Source organism: Grammomys surdaster, unplaced genomic scaffold (assembly GCF_004785775.1).
Source record: "Grammomys surdaster isolate TR1022 unplaced genomic scaffold, NIH_TR_1.0 369, whole genome shotgun sequence".
Taxonomy (NCBI): Eukaryota; Metazoa; Chordata; class Mammalia; order Rodentia; family Muridae; genus Grammomys; species Grammomys surdaster.
In genome coordinates this window covers 1,563,809-1,589,198 of record NW_021604788.1, presented here as the reverse complement: position 1 = coordinate 1,589,198, position 25,390 = coordinate 1,563,809, and the positions used below count along the sequence as shown (strand labels likewise).

General features: G+C 35.6%; 1 pseudogene; it reads right to left on the bottom strand.

The window, feature by feature from the left end:
• Nucleotides 1-475: 475 nt before the first annotated feature.
• Nucleotides 476-570, bottom strand: LOC114631960 (annotated as a pseudogene).
• Between the last annotated feature and the right edge of the window lie 24,820 nt (nt 571-25,390).

Below are 25,390 nucleotides of genomic sequence, written 5' to 3'. Positions count from 1 at the left end.
ATATAATTTGTGTACTCTCAATAAAGAGTTTGTTTCTTTAACTTCAACCTATAGGAGTAGCTTAATATGAAGCAATAGGTATTTCAAAAATCTCAGAATATTTTTAATGGTCACATTTTCTAAATATTTTTATTAGATAAGGAAAGTATAGAAAGTTTGTTTTTTTATTTATACAGTTTAATACACATAATGAAACTATAAACACCAGTGTATCTTTTATCCAGTTTAAGAAATAAAATGTCATAAAATATAATAGAAGTATGTGTGTATTATTTATAATTATGTATTCCTCCCTTTCCTTATGAGGTAACTATTATCATTAAATGCTAATTAGTTTTATTTTTTACCTTCTAATGAAACTAGATTTGGTTCCCACATAATATATCCTGATTACTATATATCCCTCCCTCTAATCCAAGTTCTTCCTCACCTACCTTCATATTTAGATCTACTCCCTTCCTGTCATTCATTAGAAAAATGTAAGGAATATTTCACAAATTTGCATGTTATCCTTGTGCAAGAGTCATGCATGTATCATTTCAATTTTAGTATATGTGTTGCAGAAATGATAAATTGTATGTTATTCTTAGTGTCTTATGATCACTACATATTTTTCTTCAGATCTATATACTAATGTCATAAAAATTTACACCATTGATCTACTGATATTTTGAATACAAATGTTTCATGTTTATACACTATTAATTTTATTATTTATTTTATTTCATTTGTATGACTATTTCACTTGCATACATACATGTCAAGTACATGTGTGTCTGATAGCCATTAGAGACACATTGTGAGTATTGGGAATTGAATTCTGTTTGTTTACAAGTTCTCATAACAACTGAGACATCTTTCTAACTACTGCACATGACTAGATTTTAGATTTATATATAATTGTACAATTCATTTTGTCTAAAGATTTTTATTATTGTACCTACATGATTTCTTTTTCTTAATGTATTTATTCACTTTTCATCCCAATTGTAGTACCTGTCCCTCCTCTCCTCCCAGTCCCATCCCTACAAATTCTTCCCTTTGTTACCCCCTTCCCCTTCTCTGAGGAGAAGGCATGTCCCCTCAGGTACTACACCATTCCGGGACATCCAGTTGCACTAGCCCCAAGCAAATCCTCTCCACTGAGACTCAACCAGACAGTCCAGTAAGGGGGAAAGGATGCAATAGCAGACAACACATTCAAAGGCAGCCCTCGTTTCCCTTGTTAGGGGACACATAAGTCCCCTAACTTGACAATGCTGCATGCTTGCTACAAAAGTGTAGGGGTCCTAGGTCCAACTCCTGCATGCTCTCTGCTTGGTGGTCCGAGCTCTGTGAGCTCCCATGGACCCAGGTTAGTTGACTCTGTGGGTCTTTTGTGGTGCCTTTGACCCTTCCAGCTCACTCAATTTTATCCCAGACTCTTCCACAAGACTTCTGGAGCAATACTTGATGTTTGGGTATGGGTCTCTGCATGTGTTTCTATCAGCTGCTGGATGAAGCCTCTCATACATATACATCTTATTCTTTTCTCTTAAGCAACATGGAATGTCTGCTACATCAGGAAACTGCTAAACCACAGTGATTTTAAAAATGGAGGTTAGTGACTGTTAGTCTCTGTTATTTTGATGTTGGTCATGTTAGTGTATGTGTGGTTTCTCTCTCTCTCTCTCTCTCTCTCTCTCTCTCTCTCTCTGTGTGTGTGTGTGTGTGTGTGTGTGTGTGTGTGTGTGTGTGTCTGAACAACTGGAGCCAGGCTTATCTCCAAAGCTTTTGCTTGTATATGGGATATGTTCTTCTAGTTAGGCTTCCTTGTCCGGCCTCAGTGAGAGAGGGTACTCCTAGCGTCCTAGGGACTTGATTTGCCAGGGTGGGAATACCCAGAGAGCCCCACCCATTCAGAGAAGAAGGGGAGCAGGAATAGGAGAAGCATTGTGGGAGGGCCTAAACAGGAGGGGAGAAAGTGAGCAGAATGTAAAGTAAATAGGTTAAAACAAATAAAAAAGGATAGAGATAAATTAAAATCCCGTACCAAAATTTAAAAAAAACTGAAAGTTAGATCTCTTCATGATAATTTCAAGAGAATCATGGCAAGTCGGGCAGATGGCTCAGCAGTTAACGTAACTGGAGACTGGTTCCCAACACCAACACCAGCATGGTATGGCTTACAACCACCATAACTAGCTCCTATGATCTTACAACCTATTCTGGCTGCCAACCCCATGTATGCACACACAAATACACACACACATGTAACCATACAAGCATATGCGTAAGCAAAAATAAATCTTAGACGAGCTCATGGATGATTTTTAATGTTTATTTAATTTTTTATTCTATGAGAATTTGCTACATGGATTTTGAATCATTGGATTAATTTTGGTCATTTCACAACCATTATCCTCCCTAGTCCCCCCTTCCACTTCTACTGGAAACCCTCTCCCCAATCTTTACCTTTCTACATTTATGTTTTGTTGGGATCAGTTGCATCAGATGAAATAAGAGTAACACACAACATGTTTAACAAGTAGTCTTAAACTCTTCACACTTTCTATCTCTAATATATTCATCACTAGCTTTAAGTACTCGTAGGAAACAGAACTTGGATGTTATTGAATAGCTTTCCAGATATTACCATATGTTCCCCAACCAGTCCAATGCTCAAAAGATACTTGTTATCAACATTGTATTATTTATTTTCTATTATTCTTGGTAGCATATTTAAGCACAGTATTATCATGAAGTTATTTAAATTTAATCTTGTACATCAATACCAAACATTTTTAAACACATATCTTGCAGATTGCAGTTGTTGATGTATCGGCATATTTCCAAATAGTATATATTTTGAATTTTAATCGCTTGCATCTAACTGGCAAGGTGACTTTTGCTATTTTTTTTGAAGAGTGTAATGGAAATTATATGTGGTTTATGGAAACACAGGCACAATTCTTAAATTGTTGAAGTTTAGTATAACTATGCCTGTTCCCCTAAATAACTGTATGCATCATGTTCTTTTCTTCTCTTTAAGCTTGATTACATCTCTGCTCAATTACAGAAATGAGCTTTTAATTGGAATTTCTTAATTGCAAGGTTTTTGGTTGCAGAACAGAACTGCTCACTTGATCTGTAAGCGTCAATTAGGTCTGATCTATGTGAATTTAACACGAAAAATGAAGCTTTGTGCCGTCTCTGAATCCTTATACAAATTTAATAAACCAAACCATATCTAGCCTTGTGATTGAGTGAGTGGCTTTTGTATATTTGTTGAATACAGTTTTGGGTTTATTATTCTGGCAGGACTAAAATTGCTACATAATTATGGTGATCCTCTGCCTCCTCTTCTAAATGCTAGAATTACAAGCATATACATCTACCCTTTCTTTGATTTGGATGATTATTCTATGATGGTGCTTACAAAACATCTGAAAATGTAAAATTCTAAATTATCTTTACTATATGAGTGGTTGTTCTTGTGTAGCAAAACAGACTCTGTTCCCAGAAAAAGTATCCAAAGTGGTTTATCACCTTGCCTATCACTGACCTAGGGGACAACTCAGTAATGACAGCAAAAAAAATCACTGATTCATTTAATATGACAAAGATTCTAATACATACACAATGCAATATTACAATTCAGCACACAAAAGTTATTACTATGATTATAGCTCATATTATCTTAAAGCATTACTGTCGAATTATTGCTCTATTTTAAAAATAAATCTATGTATGTAAAAATCAGCATGGATTTACAGAAATAATAGTAGAGCCCAAATTAAAAAAACAAAAACAAACAAACAAACAAACAAACCTTTATGTCAACCCAGCAAAATATCCTGATTCTGGAAAAGGTAAAGTTTTGAAATAGTTTTTGAAATCGTTGAAATATATTCAAACCTAAACCATTATCACTGGCTTAAACTAGGCAAGTGAACTATCCAAAACCACACAAGAGTCGATTCTGGTTTCTCCTCATATTCAGTACCCACCAATCAAAGTTTGATATTCTTTGACAGATAAATAGCTATCCCATCATTCCTAATAGCAATCTACTATGAGAAGTTAGGTGAGCCAGATATTTCTGCTCTAATTAAAGATAGATGTTGCCTGTGTTTTTTTTTTTTTCTGTTTTTTGTTTGTTTCTTTGTTTGTTTGCTTGCTTGCTTGCTTGCTTGCTTGTTTTTGGTAATTAAGTTTTATATCTTCATTGGCCAGGTGACTGTATATGGACACCAGTGATAATTTGTCCTTTGATTTATGTGTTAGCTAATACTGCAGAAATATAAGACATTATACAAAACTTTATTGCAACTATCCCTAACTTAAAGGAAACAAAACTCTACATAGTGCTCTGAAGATCATGTATTATGCCCTATATTTGATCCCCATTGCTGATCAATGTATTATGTCCTATATCTGATCCCCATTACAGAAAAAAATTATACATACTCAGTTCACTCTGTAAATTTATATGAGTACTTTATTAACAAAAAAGAAAACAGGAGGAATAATCATGTTTTAATACATTTTCATGAATTTGCTTATCATGAACAAGGCACTGCATTTGATACTCATAGTTGAAAAAAAACCAGCAACTCCTAAAAAGAGAAAATATGAAATTCCAATTAGGTTGCTTTTGGATTAAGCATATTCTGCTAGGGTATCTTTCTTTTTTATTTACAATTAATTTTTGCACATTTTGAATTAACTTTCCCATTTGCAAGTACCATTATGCACCCAGGGCTTTTTATATATAAATAAGTTCTAACTGATTGTAATTTTTATTCTCTTTTTGATGTTTCATCACTTCACAAGTTCACCCATGGGATCTCTTTTATAGGACATGCCTTTGATCTTTTAACCCCACTATGGCTATATTTAGAATATATTTAGAATATTTAGAATATATCTGTTTTTCTGGAAAAGAGGTTTTTAAATACATTATTCATTTTTCCTACCTGAAAATTTTAAATAAGTTACTATCAACAGTGAATGAATATTTTAATTTGATAGTCTTTTACAAATGCTGCAATTGAAATTATGTTCCTTTGTTGGTGACAAGACCTAGTGGTAATATTTATTTAAATAAGTCATGACTTTATTTTGTCATACATAGAAGGTATTTTAGAAAACAGCAGTTATCACAGTAATTAGAATACCAACTGTTGATCTTATCCTGTCAGATTGAGAAATACACTCCCAAGGAAAAGATTCTGACCCAAGCATTCTTTAATATAAATTCAGTAATTGCAATTACCATTCAATTATTTGATACTTCTCATATTCTTTTAAGTTATTTTCATTATTTTTGACAATTTCACACATAGATAATGCATTTTGGTTATGTTTCTCACTACACCATCTCTTATCTGTCTCCCATATCTACCAACCACCCCGATCATGAACACAGACAAACACTCACACACAAACACACACACATAAACACACACACCGCTTCCTTTCCCAGATTCATGACTCTTGATTTTGTAAACTATTTACTGTTTTGTTTTGTTTTGTTTCGGTTCGGTTCGGTTCGGTTCGGTTCGGTTCAGTTCGGTTTGGTTTGGTTTGGTTAACTGTGGCTTGTATGTGTTTTATTTATGGCTAAGCACTTAGTATTGAATAAACCTTTAGGGTGCTTATCTCTGGGGAAAACTAATCCTCTCTCATTCTTCTACTGGTTTTTAATTGCTTATAGCTCTTCTTCTAGGGATGGGGACCTGCCTGATTTTTCTCATCTACGTTGACATAGTCATTGTTCAGGTCTTATTTAAGCATCCATATTGTTGAGATTTCATGGGATAATGTCCTCATATCTAAGATACAAAATTTTGCAGTAGGCTCTCTGTTACTTTGGATCTTATAATCTTTCTGCCCCTCTTCTGTGATGTTCCCTGAGTCCTACAGTGTAAAGGTCATGTTGTAGGTGTATCAACTGGGCTTAAAATATCATTGTTGTTATCTACATTTTGACTATTTGTGGTTTTCTGCAGCAGTCTTCATCTCCTGTGGAAAAAACTTCTCTGATGAGAGTGAGAACTACACTTATTTGTGGGTATAAGGTTAACTACTTAGAATGCAGTTAGGAATTATACTGGCTTAGGAAAATGTCAATATTAAGTTTTTCCCTGAGACCTATATCTTCATTAGCCTCATTAAGTTGGCTAGGTTTTTTTTTTTTCTAGACATGCTCTTCCTGCTTACACCCAATTAAACAGCTGTTGGTTACTATCAAGATATATGTGTCATTGCTGCAATTTTAGGGTTCTCTTGTCATGCTTATCTCTGTTGTCATCCATAGGGTGACCCAGATAGTGTAATCCTAGCCAGCTATGTAATCATTAGATTGGGAGTCAGAATGTGTTGGGGCTACCAGTCAGTATACACCTTAAGGCAATGATTCCACCTCTCTCTCTGAATCCATCAGTAACAAATGGCTTAACAGTGAGAAACAAGGCTCACTGAGCCCCATTTTATCCCATGTCTAGATGTCCATGAGTCCATTCTTATACAGACCCAGTGCAGGCATTCTATGAGCTGGTTATTGTAATGCCCCTTTTAATTTTTTTAGAAGATGGCATTATACAGACTTTCTTCCTGTCACCTGGCTATTATGGTCATTCTATATTCTCTTCTAAAATATTCTCTGAGTCTTAAAGTGAATGGTATGTCTTCCTTCGGGTTGGACATTCATCTTCCACTTATTATCAGCAACTGAATCTATGAGGATCCACATCTTGCTTTCTATTTAAAGAGTACTCTTAAATAGTGCCAATATACTAGCATAGTAGCTTTTGATTATAATTTGTTACATTGCATTTTTGTCCCGTATTTGACACACATATTTTATATATATATATATGATATATACATATACATATATATATATATACATATATATCTTATATATGTATATCTTATAAATGTATATAATATATATCTTATATATGTATTATATCATATATAACATTATATATAATGTTCAAATTAAGAAAATTAGCATAACTATCACTTAAGTAACTTGCCATGTTTTCTTTTATTAGCACACATTGATAGTGAAAATTAAGGGAATTTATTTCAACATTTCCTTCCATGAACACATTAGGTCCTGAGTACATTCATTCCTCTTTTAGTCCCTTTTTTCCCTTCTTCCTTTCTCCTTTCATGTCCCTAATAATCAGTCTTTTGATTTCTATCCTTTATTACTTAGATACCTTATATGAAAGAAAACACAAACAACTCGTCTTTTTGACTCTGGTTGATTTCATTTAACTTGATGATCTCTAATTCTATATGTTTTCTTAAGAGCAATGCAATTTTATTATTGATATCTTTTGGGTTGTTTACATCTACTGAACATCTACCATATGCTTGGTTGTATTCCAAATATTTAACATAGATCTACATACAAAGTAAAGATATTCTTTTCTTTGTATTTTAATATATATTCATTAGTATCCTATGATTTTTTATATTAAATTGTTGTATAGAGTATATTAATTAGTTAATTGATGGTTGGTTGTCGTAAAATCTCTGTGACCTCATCACCAAACTTACACATATATGAAATGAATCTAAATTAAGTTGTCAAATAACAGGGAGACAGAGTCCTAACTAGAATTCTCTTCTCTGTAAATGATATTTCCAGTGTTATGTATGAGTTATATCTAATTGAGTTGCTGGCCAAATGGGCTCCACAGAAACTGCCAAACAAGCCAAGCTAATTGCCAAGGGTATTGGTTATTTCTACTGACATTAAGACCCTATTACTGGATTTAACTATGCAACTGATTTAACATGGAGAAGTTAGGCTTGTGACTATCTAAAGCGTTTACCTCCATAGGCTAGTGTTCATATACTTCCAGTATGGAAGCTATTCTGCACATTACGAAAGGAGAAATGTAAACACCAAAGCAGCTACAAAATATTTGATGTAAACTGATGACATATCTGCTGGATGCACTAGTACAATGTTACAAGTCTTATGGGAGTGGCCAACCAATATCTGATTGGATTTAAGGCATATCCCATGAGATAGAACCCATTACTGATACTGCTTAAGTGACCAAGAACCACAGACTGGATAAGGCAAAATACTGATGGGAAAAATAAATACAACTTTTCTGTCATAAAATGACTTCTAATGACATTCTGCTATGTACAGATTAGTGCCTTGCACAGCATTTTCCAGAGATACTCCCTCCAGAAGTAGATGGGAGAAAGGGAGACTCATATCTGTACAATGTGGAAAGAGTGAGAGACCTTGGAACACTCATTCATAAATTAGATGTCTCCATCAAATTCCTTCCCTCATGGGTCAGGTAACTCTGAGGAATTGAAGTCAGAAAGAGTAACATAAATGCTAGTCATTGGCAGTGAAGCTTCCAATTAGGCAGCAACTCTACTTGGTATTTGATGAAACAATTTAAGTGTTGTACACAGCAACAGGACCTTGACATCACATTATAGCCTTGACAATAGAATAGTGTATGATGTTTTAGAGGTTCCATCGGAACTTTTTCTTGGCACCAGAGGTTTTACTTGTATAAGATGGCTAGTTGGAGCATTGTCTTTACCATTATATGGTGACTCTGTTTAGATTCCTTTCATACATGAATACATTTTAGGAAGCTTCTAAAACCCCCTGGTTTTATGGCATTTCAAAAGACTTTTAGTTTTATTTATCCTTCCCATATTCCCTCCTTTACTCTTCCTCCCAACAGCCTTCCCTTTAATTCCTACCTTTTAAGTTTTCTCCTTTATTTCTCTATAATGCTATTCTATACTCCATTCCTTAGGTGAGCCCTTCATTGTCATTTACTAGGTGCGATTATTCAGACTATAACACACATATCAAAAGCTTAAAAGCTAACATCCATATTTACTGGAAAATAAACAATATTCGATTTGGGCCTGGGTTGCCTCATTTAAAATGGTTGTTTCTAGATCTGTCCATTTACCTTCAAATTTCATAATTTTATTTTTCTTAGCATCAGAATAGTAAATTGTATCCTATTTTTATTATCCATTTATGAGTTGAGGGCATCTAGGCTGTTTCCTGTTTCTGGATATAATAAATACAGCAGCAATGAACATGGATAAGCAAGTGTGTCTGTAGTAAGATATAGCATGCTTTGCATATATACCCCACATGCTACAGCTGCATTTTATGGTACGTCCATTTTCAACATTTTTAGAAACATCTCCACTGATTTTCATAATTATTTTATCACTTTGCATTCTTAATAACAATGAATGAGTGTTTTCCTTTCTCTGTATCCTCATTATTTTCTACATGCTACTATCCATTTGGATCGGTATCATTTGTTGATGATGTTGTCTTTAATTCAACATTTACTTTTGGAATGTGCTGTCATTTGTTTTGTTGACTTTGGCCATACTGACTAGGATAAAATGAAACATCAAAGTAAATTTAATTTAGCTAAGATTTAGCTAATTTTAATTTAGCTAAGTAACAATTTAGTAACTTTAATTTAGCTAAGTAAAAATTTTTGCAGTGTGTTTCTCACATACTTTAGTTTCATCCTGTGAGTACTCTGTTTAGTTCTATAGCACTTTTTAATTAGGTTATTTGTTGCCTTGATATTTTGTTCAGTCTTTTATTTGTTTAGACAATAATACTCTATCAGATTTATAATTGTTGAAGATTTGTTTCCATTTTGTAGGATTCTACTTTGCTTGAATCAAGTTATTGTTTGCTATACAGAAGCTTTTCATTTTCCTGATTTACCATTTATTAATTGTCCATCTTAATGTCTATGGTATCAGTGTCCCATTTAAACAGTCATTTCAAGTGTCAGCAAGTTCAAGCTACTTTTCACTTTCCCTTCTAACAATATTCATGGTCTCTGCTCTTATGTTGAGGTCCTTGATATTCTTAAAATTAAATTTTGTGATAGATGAGACAGGGTGTCTATTTTTTATTCTTGTACTTGCAGTCATTCAATTTGACGAGCACTACTTGTTAAATATGCTGTCTTTAATCTAGTGTGTATTTCTGGCTGCTTTGTCTTAAACCAGGTATCAGTAGGTATGTGGAATTATGTTTTGCAGTACTGGTTCAAATGTTATAAAAGCAATCAGTCACATGTTTTTAAATTTCAATTAAAGACCAACTCTATAATGTGAGATTCATATTTAATACTGATAGAGTGTTCAAGAACATAAAACTAGATAGATCATGAGCCTACAGGAAAACTTACTATCTTGCTACTATTATTTAGCTAAAAGCACATAGCAGTCAAATGACTATGGCATATTGTTATACTTGTAGAACAATATATTACTCAAAGATTATCAGAATAGGTTGTCTTTCAGTAGATGATAGTTATCAACGAGATCCAGAACTGAACAATGTGAAGAATGTGATAGACTTTAATGTAATACATTCTAATTGGGATGTCTTTATCAAACTTCTCCTATCAAGGCTCAGGGATCTATGTGGAAGAAATGGCAGAAAGATTTTAAGTGTCAGAGGTGGGAGATGACTCCAAGAAAACTGTTTCTTCCAGGCACAATAGGAGTATACATATGTAAACTCATAAAACTGTTACAGTTCACAAAACATGCTTAGGTTCAGACCTCCTAAAAAAATAATAACAGTCTTGAATGTCACAGGCACCTGAAAAGAAGAATAATGTACGGAGAGACACAGGCTCTGTAGCGAGGAACCTTAATCCAGAAACATGGCTACTCTGGCAAGTGATTACATCCAAAAGACCTTTAAGTCTATGTGATCTGGCTGGAATGTACACACATGCCCTAAGTTACAAAATGATCTGGCTGGAATATAGACATTCACTTAGTACACACCTTTAATCCCACACAGTGAAAGTAAGTTTAGTTTATAGAATAAAGAATTCATGTTTGAAAGTGACATCTAACTGAGAGGCAAACAAAGTGATGAATCAGAGAAAGATTTGATTGAATGAGTCAGAGATGGAGTATGCTCAACTCTTATAAGAGCAGCACAGGAAAGAAAGGCTACTTAGGAAGACAGGAAAGATAGGTAACTTAAGGGTTGTATAAAGAGGGAGAAAGGGGAAGAAAGAAAGAAAGAAAGAGAGAGAGAGAGAGAGAGAGAGAGAGAGAGAGAGAGAGAGAGAGATTATCAGTTAATGTGTTCAGTGCAGTCAGTTCAGTTGAATGGAGTAGTGTTTGTTGCAGTTCAATTGAGTTCAGTAAGTTGATTTCATTTATGAGTTTGTTCATTGAGTTTAGTCCATTTAGTCAGTTCAATTGAATTTAAGTTCAGATCAGAGGCAGGTTGCAGTCAGAGAATGACAAGGAGCCAGAAGAATAGAACAGATTGCCAGAGTTAGTTTGAGATGAAGCAGAACAATTCAGTGACATACTGAGAGAAGCCAGATTGAGTCAGTCAGCTTCTAAAGGAGTTTGAGCCAGAGAAGCTGATTTGAACCAGCCAGCCAGAGTTCAGAAAGACCTAGAATGGATGAGATCCTACAGCAGTAAGCTCCTGAGAAAACATTTATATCTGAAGAATAAAAGTAACTTTTATAATTTTCAGTTGACTTAAAAATGAACAATTTCTACTTTTACAACTGCTGTTTATATATTGTTTATCTAGCTATTAGAGACAGCACTGTAAAGCAGAGCTTGATCAAACAATATCTGTCACCTGCTAACCTGAGTTCTTCCTTGTTCACTTCCCTGATTTTATAGCCTTGTTTTTCCCTGGAAGACATTATTCTTAGGTTTCCTTGTGCCTGGAGTTTTCCATAGTCCAAATCATCCCATCTGAATCATGGATTCTTCCAGAGAAAGGACTGGAGACCATCTGGACCTCAACAGCAATCCTTCTTCACTAGTTCTTTTAGATGAAATACTTTCTTAGGATTTCATTTTATGATTACTCCTTTTCCTTTCTTCATTATATTTTATTTATTTTCTTATTTATTCATTACATCTTAATGATAATTTCCCCTCCCACATCACCTCTAGTCCCTCCGTATTATCTTACCTTTTCCCTGCCTCATGTCTGATCTACTACTCCATTTCTCTTTAGAAAAGAACAGGCCTTCCGTGGATAACAACTAGTCATGGCATATCAAGTTGCAGTAGGATTAGGTACCTCTTCTCCTGTTAAGGCTAGATGAGTCAACTCAGTAGGAAGAAAAGGTCCCAAAGACAATAGAGTCAGAAGTAGTCCCAGTTCTCACTGTTAGGAGTCCCACAAGAACACCAAGCTGTAAAATCATAATATATAATAAGACAGCCTAGATTAGTTAATCAGGCTCTCTGGCTGTCAGTTAAGTCTTTCTGAGCACCTATGAGCCTAGGTTAGTTGACTCTGTAGGTCTTCTGTTGGTGTCCTTGATCCTTCTGGCTCCTACATTCTTTCTTTCCCCACTTCTACAGGATTCCCCAAGCTCCGCCTAGTGTTTGGCTGTGGGTCTCTACATCTGTTTGCATAATTGGTTGGGTGAAGCCTCTCCAGTGACAATTGTGCTAGGTATCAATCTATGCGTATAGCAAAACACCATTAGGAATCATTTCATTTACTTTTTTTGTCAGTCAGTTTAGCTCTATCCCAGTTATCTGAGATATCCAGCCTCTGGCTCCTAGCCATCCAGGGAGTGTTAGTGGTACACTCTTTCTCCTGGCATGGGAAACAAGATGGACCAATCATTGATTTACCACTCATCAATTTCTGAGCTGCCTTTACTCCAGCACATCTTGTAGGCAGGGAAAAATGTAGGTCAAAAGTTTTGGGGCTGGGTTGGTATCTCTAATCTTCCACTGGTCATCTTCCTGGGTTATAGAAGATGGCTAGTTCAGGCTCCATATTCCCTATCACTAGGAATGTTAGCTAGGGTTATCCTCATAGATTGTACTAAGTTTCTACCTTATTCCAAAAATATCCCTCCAATTCCAGTTTTCTTTCTCAGTATTGTCTCCCTCTGTCCTCCACCTACCTGATTTCTCATTTTCCAATCCCTACCCGCATCCAGATCCTTACACTTTCCATCTGAGTGAGATTCATGTGTTCCCCTCTCCCCACTTGATCTGTTCTTGTTATTTAGATTCTGTGGGTCTGTAGATTATAGCATGATTATCCTGTGTTGTGTTGCTAATATAGAATTATAAGAGAGTAGAATTCATGTTTGTATTTCTGGTTTGTTTCTTATTCATAGTGAGATACATGTTCTACCTGGAAACCCTTTGAGGCCTCGTTGTTACTTTTGTTACTTAGCTTCTCTGGTTCTGTTATCCCTTCATTCTTACCCACACTTCTGTATATTTCCTCTCTCTCTCTCTATCTCTATATATATATATATATATATATATATAATATACATATGTATATATATAATATACATATATATATATGTATAATGAAAATTTGATCCCAAACAAACTCATTGACAAATAAAAATTATTTTTCTTCTTTTACAATTTTAAGGATTTATTTATTTTCATAATTTTCTTGAAGGCCAAAATTGTTGCTATACTAAAATAAGAAAATTAAAGCAACTGAATCTCTAAGATTCAGGTAAAATCTACAAGTATTTGCTATCATGGAAAACTAAGAGTTGGGTTGTTTGACACTTAGAACATTGGAATACTTAAAAAAGAAATATAAGTGTTTGTTGGTACAGTGCCTTATGGTTTATCATATCATTACTTAAAATGAGTTAATAAATAGCAAGATGTCAGAAAAAGAAAATATAATTGTTCAAAATAAGATGACACTGTAAAATGTCATTAGCAGGAAAAAGAATGTAACTTAACAGCAAATCTTTTTACCTTCAAATTGGTACAGTTTCTTGATGCAGAAATTGGATTTTTATGGGGCAAAAACTATCAACATTTTAGATATTTTCTTGTGAAATTATGATTCTTTGGAAAAGTGAACTCCATGGTACCATTCATTGTAATAAAATGACCTATCTCAATACCTTCTTAATTTTGCTTCAGACCTTAAATATCAGTGAAAAATAAGATCTTGGAAAAGAGAAACTGATGAGTAAAACGTCTATAACATCAGTGTAATAAGAAATTATTTTTTTAAGGTAAAATGTGGCGGAATGCTTTCAAGCTGATATCTTATGCATGCATGAATATCTAATAAGCTTCATTTTAAAAACAGTCAATTTCAATAAAAAATATGATTTCCCATATATATCATGAATTTATGTCATTTGGGGAAGTGTCCTATTGAATAAATGAGAGCTCTTTGACCACTAGCATGTATGACACTGAAGTTAATTTTTTGGGACATTATATAGAGAAGTAAATCATAAGAAATATTAATAATCATATTTAAAAATCTGCAATAGGCCATAGCTATTCAGTTGGGTTAAAACACTCTAAAATATGTTTTGGGATTCTAAAAGTTTCATTACTGATGGCCTTTATTTAATCATGACAAATCTACTCTCTTAACGATACTAACTTCTCACTTTAATGTGGTAAAACACCTTCCATTCCACAAACCCACTGTGTACACTAAAATGATAGAAATAAGAGTATTTTTTGTATTAGATTTTTCCATAGCATTACAAACTATCACAAGCAGAATACAAAAACACCCATTATCTTACAGTTTTCATAGACAAAGCATCTGGGCATGATTTTACAGGATCAACTGCTGAGATTATAATCAAGATATTAGCCAGACAGAATCTAAAATTCTTATCAGATGTTTAGCTGGGGTGAAATGTGCTTTCAAGCTGTTGATGGAATTAATTTGCAAATGGATGAGTAACTGATGTTGCCAACCACTTGCTGTCTGCTGGCAGAGGCACAGGCACAGCTTCCTGTTGCATGGCCCCTTTCACTGGCAGTTCACATTATGGCAATTTGTTTCTTAAAAATCATCAGGGACTCCAAACACCACAATCTCAGTCTCTCTCTCTCTCTCTCTCTCTCTCTCTCTCTCTCTCTCTCTCAATCTCTCTCTCTCTCTTTCCCCCTGATTTTATACAATGAGGAAAGTTAAATCTTCTCACATTGTCATATTCTACGATTTATAATGAAGTAGCAGTCTCTTCCTACACCAGAGAGATGAGAAATGTGCATGGATGCAACATACTAAGCTTTTCACCACCCATCTCACACATCTTATTCCACAAATCAATCTTGAGTAGGAAAAATTAACAGTGATTTTAGTATGCGTAATTACTATAAAATGTGCACATCAACTAGAGAGTGGTTTTGTATTTGACTTTTTTTTTTAAGCTGCCTTGCATGGTATATGTGTTTTTATCAGAAGTGCTATAGCAGGCAGTTGTCTTCAACAGCAATAAAAGGAAGATGTGAAGAAGATATTAAGCTTTGCTCTCCTCATTGCTTTAAAACAAGATAACAGCCTCCAGCACACCAAAAAACATGGCAAAAGAACAGAAAACTAGTGTAGAGGATCATAGTGTAGCAAAAGGTGTATAAAGATAAAGCCTTTAAAATAATTATTTAAAATAAAAAATGCAGACCTACAAGGTACTGAAAGATGTTTTGTATACCCTCATACTCTAAGCCTAAAAAGACCAGTGAACTATAACCTAGAGAAACTATCTCTATAAAATGCAACCACTTCTTAACTGATATAAAGAAAAATACTAGCCAGAGGAAACACTTCACTGATTAGAAAATATTGAGATTGAACTACAGTGCTTTGGCACTTCCAAGTATTCTGCCTCTTTCTTTAAATTTATTCTGAGTAGTTGTGCAAGTCTTTTATTTCTATTGACTTTGTTCTAATAGCTGATCAGATGACTGACATTACCATTAAACATGAGCTCTGAGGTTAAATAAATCAGCTACTTGAAGTACAATATTGCTAAGACAAAGGCAACAAGCTAAACTACAAATATCACATGAAGGAAAATTGGGTATTAAAACTTAAGGGGAGATACGCAAGATAAAAATATATAAAAAGGTACATGCTGTGACACACACCTTAATCCCAGAAGAGGTAGGTAAATTTCTGTGAGTTACAGGCCAGCCTGGTATATATAATAAGATCCTGCAAAACAAAAATGTATACAATAAAATATAAAAAAGAAACAAGAAGAAATCTTTGGTATACAGTTTATTTTAATCTGGTGTTTCTGTCAATGTCTTAATTTCACTTTTGTTTGTAAAGTACAGTTCCAAATAATGTTCCACAATGGCATCTTTTTGTTTTTCTTCCAGAATTTAGTATATTTTATTCTAGCATATAAGGTTCCTGTTTAAAACTGATTTCAAGATTTTTGATTGATTCTCACACCTTTTCCATCTAATTGTAATGTGCACTTATGCTTTGATAGTTTGCATTCTTTAAGCTTCTTGAATTTGGCTTTTATTTTTAATTAACTTAAACTCATAATCTATAATCGTGATCTTCCTTAATTTGTCTACTAGTAGATGATCTTCCTCTCCACCCCAATTTGGTGCAATGCAGGCCATATTTTCCTTATAATAACTTTCATGTTTTCCTTCTGGGATTCCTATAATACGAGTGTTATTTTACTGTACAGTATTTCATAATGGCCTTAGTCACTTCTCTTTTTTTCTTTACTGGTCTTATTTTCTGTGCATTGTATTCAATTATCTTGAATGTTTCATGTTTGCTGATTTTTCTGTGTGATCAGATCTAATGTTGAGATGCTCTTGTGGTTTTCAAAACTAAACGATTACATTCCTTACTCCTACAATTTCTGTTTGTTTTCTGTTTCTGTTGTTGCTGATGATAGTTTTCATTTTCATCCCCTTATTTGAGTAGCTTGTATATTTATTTCTTGTTTATTGAGCACCATTGAGATTTATTTTAAATTATTTATTATAACACCTGTATATTTTGTGCTAAATTATTTATTATAGCACATGTATATTTCTCTCTCTCTCTCTCTCTCTCTGTCTCTCTGTCTCTCTGTCTCTCTCTCTCTCTCTCTCTCTCTCTCTCTCTCTCTCTCTCTCTCCCTGTGTGTGTGTGTATGTGTGTGTGTGTGTGTGTGTGTGTGTGTGTGTGTTGATAAAGGCAGCTTACCTTTTCAAGTCTTCTCTATGAGTAAGTGGAATTTTTAAGGCCTTTAGAATGAGACTTCTTTATAAATATGATTCTTTTACATTGTTAAATGCACTCTTTAGGAACATATTTGATCACTGTTAATGGATATTAGGTTTTGTTGCAGACAAATGTCTCATCTCAAAACTTGGTAATGCAAGATCCATCTGTGTGGGACCGTGATAGGATGGCTGGTTTTGGTAGAATTCCTGGCTGGAAATAGCCCGGAGACCCAACTGGTGTCCATTGCCTGTGAGGGATGGGCACCTATTCTGCCGTACTCCCAGAATTCAGGCTCCTGACATGTGGCATAGATCTCCATTGACCTGCACTGTTCAGTCACGTAGAGCAATGCAGCCTCTCCCAAAGAGCACAGGTAGAGGGGTGACTACAGGCCTTAGACCCTAGAGAGATTTACATACTAATGAGATACCTGAAGGCCAGAGGGTGCAGCCAATTGAGCATTCTTCCCAAGACCCTCCCCTTCCCTATTTAACTCAGGTCTGTTCTAAGTTTTACTGGGGGTGCATCCAGATCTATCTCCCATGAAAATAAATCCTTTTGGGACCATGGACTTTATTGTGTCTCTGAGGCCTGCTGTGGGGAAACATGGAGAAGGCCTTTAATGATGAGCCACCGCAGCCACCTTGCCTAACTTCCAGCTTGGAGGACCTCACTGCATTCCAGCAACATGACCCACATCTGGTACAACCAACATGGGGCTCAAACAATGACACGTCGCAGGAACTGCCACCTCTTCAAGCAAGTTAGCAAGGCCACCAAGTCTGCTAAGCGATTAAAGGGACTGAGTCTCTCCAATGGGGAATTGCCAGGGCCTCTTTCTTCTCCCCCTCCCATTTCTCTCGGCTGTAGGCTTCCCCTCCTCCATCATTTGCAGCCAGTTACAGCCCAGCCAGCTTGCCTGAAACAAGGGGTCTGGGACCCTGCTTCCTACCACCGACCCTGTGTTCCTTAGATTCTTATTCTAAGACTTCTCCCCTTAGGTAAAAATTTTCCTTTTCGTTTTGAGACAGTTTTCTTTCTTGCATCTAAAAGCTCCAAGCAAACCCTGGAGAAACTGTGCATTGCCTACCAGCTGTTCCCAGGAGCTGCTGGCCCCAAGCCAGCTCCCATGTGTCTCCCCCTAATGGTTCAGTTTTACACAGCACCTCACTCCTGACTCTGACTCTCCTATCAAGCACCTATGTTTCTTGCTTTGAGCTTTTCTTCAAGGTTGGCCTTTCTTTTCTCTTTCTCTACATTTAAGACTGCTAATCAAAACAAATGAGGAATACCCTGGCCTCTCTGCTAGAGCAGATGCCATATGGCAGAGCAAGAGCCCCCCCACACTACGTCAAGACAACAAAGAAGCACACCTGAGACACTTCACTCAAGTTTTAATGCTTTTCTCCCTAACAGAAACACCTAAAACAACAGTGTTCATGCTTTTCAATCCAACATTCTCTTGTTTTTTATTTAAAACATTTCCTTTTCTCCCTAACAAGAAGACCTAAGGCAATAATGTTTGTACTTTTCAACCAAAAATTTTCTTGTTTTGTTTAAATGTTTCCTTTTCTAACACTCGTGATATATGTCCAACATTTTTTTCAACTTTTTAAGATTTCTTCAAGGTTCAAAAGTCATCTAATTAAAACAAATCCTGAATTATCAAAAACTGGGACTTGAAACACTGTGTGCCCGGTGTTAAGTGGCCATGACCATAAGCACACCCTACTTACTTTGTCACCAAATATATATGAATTTTAAGTGACTTAAAGTTTTCTGAAGTATAACATAAAATTGGACAAATATTGCAACCAATCACATAACTTTTTTTCTTTAATTTGGTTTACTAGTGTGATCCCTGGGAGAAGGAGTATACAGGTCTATAAGGCCTCAAGGAATTATCTGGAGAAAGAATCTGACCCGTATTTGCCTCATCTGTAAAGCGTGAGGGATGGGTAGAAGTAGACAGGACCCCTTCTGGATGGTAGAATTTTAGGTTTTAGTTAGAAAGTACAGCCACAGGAGGTAGTAACCTAAAGTGTTCAAGCCAGAACATTTTGAATATCTGCCAAGAAATAAAGGTTTTGTATGAAGAAAACCTTTAGGCGAGAGGCTTCGTCCAATTCTACTAATACAAAGCCCCTCTCCTTTTTCCCCAGGAGAGGAAATATGCCACAAGGAGGTAGATATGAGGTCCAGGGCCAGGAACAGAAGATTTTATGCCCCAGACAATATTATGAACAGTCTGATTGGGCAACCAAATGTATATTATGCATTCTGCTGTTATGTCTAATTAAAATAATTGGCTTGGGAATTAATAGCAGTTCTAAAACATCAAAAATGCTTTCTATATGTCAGTGTCAGGAAGAAAACCTTTTCCATCCCATTAGAAACAAAAGAACAAATGCCCAAAATGGCATGAAGTAAACAAAATTCCTTTAGTGCAACCCCTCACCTCTCTATAACGTGTTCAGTGTGCAATTTCTCATCAGGTAATACACTGAATGGTTGCTTTATGTAAACAAAAGAATAAACAGTACAGTGTAGCCCATCAAAGTGCTGTTTCGACAGGCTGCCCTCTGGATGAGGTTTGGGATTAACAGCAGTTCTAACACCTTATCTGAGTAATTGTTCACAGGGTGCAAGTTTCAATGTCTTCCCAGAGCATAAATTCTCCATAAGTTAAGGCCTCCTTGTACCTTTTAACATGACATGTAGGTTTTACTATTACCACTTCAGTAAGGGATTTGTCCTGACTCTGGGTATACAAGTTCCAGGCTGTATACTAATTACCAAGCACTAATCAATATCTAGGGCTAGTCTACTAATGGGGACCACAATGTAAGACAGACTGATAAATGTATATTACTACCATACATGGGCTTAAGCTTGTAATTGACTAAGTAGTTGATACAATATTATAGAACAGAGTCCAAGGGGTTGCGTACTATTGTTCCACTTTGGATCCTAAATTTGTTTTTCCAGACTTTGGAATTGACATGTGCCGCTTAGACTTTAGGCTATTGAGACATATGTTTATTAATGAACAGTATGGAATTATAGTACTCATAAGGGTGATCAAATGAGGATCCCAGATACTGATGTTCCTAGCATCTCTGAGCCTTTATTCAAGTATGTTTCTGCAGAGTCATAATAGACTTTGCAAATGCTTTGTCCATTATCTTTAGCCAAGAACCAATTCTAACCATATTCTCTTGGCTCTTTTTGTCCCCAAATGGCAAAACTCATTCCAGTTCCAAATAAAATCTTTACGAATGTGTCACCGTTAAGAGAACTTCGCAAAGCAAAGGAACTCAAACAGTACAGTGCAGAATTACTGCACCAAAAGCACATAAAAGTTAGCTAGACGGTGGGATAGAAGGGAAACCATTGCACTTTTCTTGGTTAACATCAGAGGTGAAACTAAGTGTAATGGGCTGACAACAGCCAAAGACTGTTAGGATGGCATTTGTTCGGATATGGAAATTTGGTAGGGATGGATAATATTCAGGAGTTTATTGTAGTGGAGTTTCTCCTTCTGGTGATATCTGACAGCTGAACAGAAATGTTGATGATTGCATTGTAAAGTGTAAGCAATGTAAACTGGTTTGATGGCTTAGTGGAGTTCATTATGTACAAACCCACAAATGTTTGTAGAGAGAATTTCTTTTTAAATAAACTTTACATGTTGCAAAAAAAAACAACAACAACAACAAAAAAAGTCATCTAATCTACCTCCACAGGTCAAATCAACATGCTGATCACTATTTTTCAATCCTTAATTAACAACTAGTTTCTTTTTATAGACAAATTGTTGCTGCCTATCCCAGATACATATTAACATGATGTTTTCTTCCCCAGCCATCCAAAACAGACTCAAAAGTATCTTCTAGGACTAAAATTTCCTTAAACACCTTCATCTTTCTAGGATCTTAATGGCAGACCATGATGTGCTTGCTCCAGAGTAGCTCAATGCTTGCTAGCCACCCTTTACAAACATCTCCATTCCAGGGGCTGCTTCCCTGCTGTGATTATCCTGCAGGTATACCCACAGATCCAACAGAGACAACCCCATCTCTTGGAATTTGCCTGGGATGCCAAGCTACATCCTTCTAGACACTGTCTGACTGAAGCCTCCAGAGACACCCTGAGACCTGGAGACAGTGCCACCTCCTGGAACCTGCCTGGGATGCCAAGCTACATTCTTTGACACTCACAGAGTCCTAAAGACAGATCCAGACCTTCTAGCTAGAGAGGAACTCCTTTGCCAAAGTCAAATAGCTAAAGTAACATGTTTGTCAGGAAAACATAATGTCTATCTAGATTAATCAGATGTCATTAACCTCAAACTATACCACATGTATTTAATTGGTTCAATGATCCTTTGCCTTCCCACCCCTCCCTCAACTCCCCTTACCCTGTGACTTAATCGTGCTACCCACTACGGTCTGAGTAATGTTTTCTTTTGACTTCCTCATCAAAAAGTTTCACCACAAATGACACAGTGACACCTATCATTTTATAAAACAAAAGAGAGTGAGATATAGGACCGTGAAAGGATGATTTGGTCTCCCTGGTAGAGCACTGGTTTTGAGATAGCTGGAGACCCAACAGGTGTCCATTGCCTGTGTATGGATGGCACATATCTCACCATGCCCTTGGATTCCAGACTCCTGACACAGGGTCTAGACTTCCATTTAACCTGTGCCTCACAGTCACATTTGGCTATGCAGCCTCTCCCAAAGAAGTGTCATCTAACACAGCAAGAGAACAGGACTACAGGCTTCAGCCTAGAGAGATTTCCATATTAATGAGTTACCTAAAGGCCTGAGGGCATAGCTAATTAAGTTATTCCTTGTCCCAGTCCATCCTCTCTTCCCTCTCCCTATTTAAGCCAGGCCCACTCTGGCTTAAGTGGGGCATGAACATCTAGACCATCTATCACACACCATGAAAAATAAAGCTTTAGAACCCATGGACTTTCTTGTGTTATTGGGGCCTGCCATTGTGGAAAACTTCCCTGTGTTTCTTACATTGGACCCCCACATAAGGTTGATCTATTTGTAGTGTAATATATTATAAAATATTATGAATTTTCTTTTAAAGTTGAAAAAATTAAGAACCTAGATAAAGTTATGAAATTTTACTACTTTACAAGTTCAGGATAAAGTTTAAATACTGGGCTTAGACTAAGAATTCAGGTTAGAATGATGTATGAAACTTCTGTATGTGCTTGTGTTAACAAATTTCATATTAAAGATAATACTTAAACTGATTCACAGGTACTAGTTTCATTAATAGAACTAAATTGCAGGGGTGATGCCATGAGACTGAAAATGTACCCATCTTCTTATATATGGGTGGATACGTCTAGATATGCTCACAGGAATATCTCCTGAAGTAAAGGGTCAGGATACAGGATCTTTGCCAAGAGAGGACCAAATAGACCTAAAGGAAGAGATGCTAAAATAATCATATAAATGAGATCATGTCACACAGCTAGATTTTAATTGTATATTATGTATTATCTACATGTAACAAAAATTAATTAAAATGGGTGTATTAGTAGATAATGTCTTAAACCAGTTAAAAATGCAAGTGTTTGTATGTGTGTCTTTGAAAAGTAAATTAAAAAAATTCCAAGAATGGAATATAAGATTTTTACTTAGTTTCAAAATATCCTAAAGTTCATGCTGAAATTTTCTGTTTGAGATAAACTCCATGCTTGGAAAGATAATGCTGACCCTGCACCTGTCAGTGAGACTGCAGATGGTTCATGTAACACACACAATTGCCTTCTAAACAGGAAGGAAGAGTGGGGATGAAGAAACAGATTGTTCTGTGAAATGAACACACACATCCAAAAGGCTAATTATTTGTACCCTAAAACTACTTCCAGTGTGTTGTGTCCTTAAACGTGGAGGTTCATTTAGGTGCATCATAGAAAAAAATGAAAAACATTCTAAACAATTCTAATACATAAATATATTATGTTGTCATTTGCCAAAATGCACACTTTGTGTATTTTTAAAAATTATTCATATTTGGGATAGTAAAGTGTCTGTTTTGGAGTAAGAATTCTCACCTGGTTTTGGACAAAATATTTTTTCTTCCTGGGATCCTGCAGTATTGAATTTGTTTTAAAGTTAATTTTTCAGAGGACCAAATGGCATAGAGTGCTAAGTTAATCAATAACCATTTTTTAAGTTATAAAAATTACATTATTTAAAATGAAAACTTGAAAAATACTGTTACAAATAACTGACCTGGAGGGGGATGACAACTGTACTATAAAGAAAGATTAAATAATAATAATAATAATAATAATAATAATAATAATTTAGGCAATAATGATATGTTTAAGTGTATGTGTTTTTTCACATGTGTGCATGCTCCTGCATGCATATGTGTAGGACAGAAGACACCATAAATAGCCTGTTCTCTCATTCTACCATGTCAGTCATGAGGATAGAGCTCAGGTCACCAGGCTAGGTAGCAAACATGCCAAGTCATATATTTTTACAAATTTGTATAAATTATCTGCCAGAGCTGGACCAGTACAGACGCAAATGTACACAGACAAACATTGGACTGAGCATCGATAGGGACCCCAATGGGCAAGTTAGGGCAAGGACTGTAGAAGCTGAAAGGGATTGCCACCTCATGGAAATACAACAATATCAACCAACCAAACCCTCCAAGGCTCCCAGGAACTAAATCACCAATAGGAATACAAAGGGGGTACCCATGGCTCCAGCTGGATATGAAGCAGAGAATTGCCTTATATGGTATCACTAGGAGGGGAGCCCCTTGGTTCTGTGGAGGCTTGATGACCCAAGATAGGGGAACGCTAGGCAGCTGAGGCAGGAGGGAAGGAGGGGGAGCTCCCTCATAGTGGCAGGGGAAGGGAGAAGGGCATAGGGGGCTTGTGGAGGGGAAACTGGAAAAGGGGATTAAATTTGAAATGTAAATAAATAAAATAACCAATAAAAAATTAAATAAAGAAAAAAAGAAAATCCCATCATATACAAATCCAACATTTTTAATGTTTTAAAACAAGTTTTATTATTCTTATTCTAATCATTCAACTTATTTGTCTGAGTTAGCTGGACTCTATGCTTTAATGAACACTTTAACACATGTATAGTTCAGGTTTACTTTTACTTAGTTTTTTTGAAATTGTATTTTTAGTTACTATTTAATATGTGATATGAATATTTATGGTTGTAAACTTTTATTTGATTTATGCTAAGACATAATTGTAGAGAGTTAGTATTAGAAAGTCGATTTCCTATCTCCCATGATTCATTTTAAATAAAATATTATTTTCTTTACATACATCCTTTGTTAATGTATTGTTAATCAATATTATATATTGATGCAATATGCTTCTATAATTATTTTATATGTTACTGCTGATAAAATAATGACTGTGCATATCATCTAACTTTCTTAATATTTTCATATGAATTAACCAATTATATGAAAACTACCAAACTTATCCTTCACATTTTAAATTTAAAAAATGTATTCTTTTCATCAGATTTTACTAAAGTAAACATAATGTCAAAAGAGCAACTTAGTATATGGTACTTCTTTTTTGCTATGATAAAATACCATGACCAGAAGTGACTTGTAGACAGAAGGGAATTTTTTGGTTCATCGTTCAGGGGAAAAGTCTATATAGCAGGGGAAGTGTAGTAGCATGTGGCCAGAGCAGGGGCCTTGAGCATTACATCCTTGTCCACACACAGTAAACAGAATGAATTGAAAGTGAGTGAGGCTATAAACTCTCAAGTTTCCCCCATTGAAATACTCCCTATAGCAAAGCTGTGCATCCTAACCTATCAAAATTGTGTTACAAACTACAGAACAAGTATTCAAATATCCAATTCTACTCAAATGTGGGTTACAGCTTGGACATGTCTTTAAAAATATATACAGTAAGGGAAAGGTATATTTAATATGCACATGCTAGTGATATTTAAAACTCCTTCAGCATTATTTGTGAACAGCAACACCTTAATGTTTATAATGTAATTATGCAATACAGTAATGTTTTAGTTAAATTGTTTACTAAATAATACATTCATAAAATAATATAATAATTAAGCACTAATCCAGGACTAAATTCTTCAAACAGCTTTGCCTTTCTAGGATCACAATGGCAGACCATGAAGTGCTTGCTCCAAAGTAAACCATTACAGGCTTAACACTTGCTACCCACCCTATGCAAACATCTCCCTGCTGGGGTTCTGCTCCTCTGTTGTGATTACCCTACAGGTTTATGTGGGGCAGTGGGCTATGAAAAAAGCCAGAAAGCTTCGTAGAAAGGCCTGAAGCCCCGGCAACCTT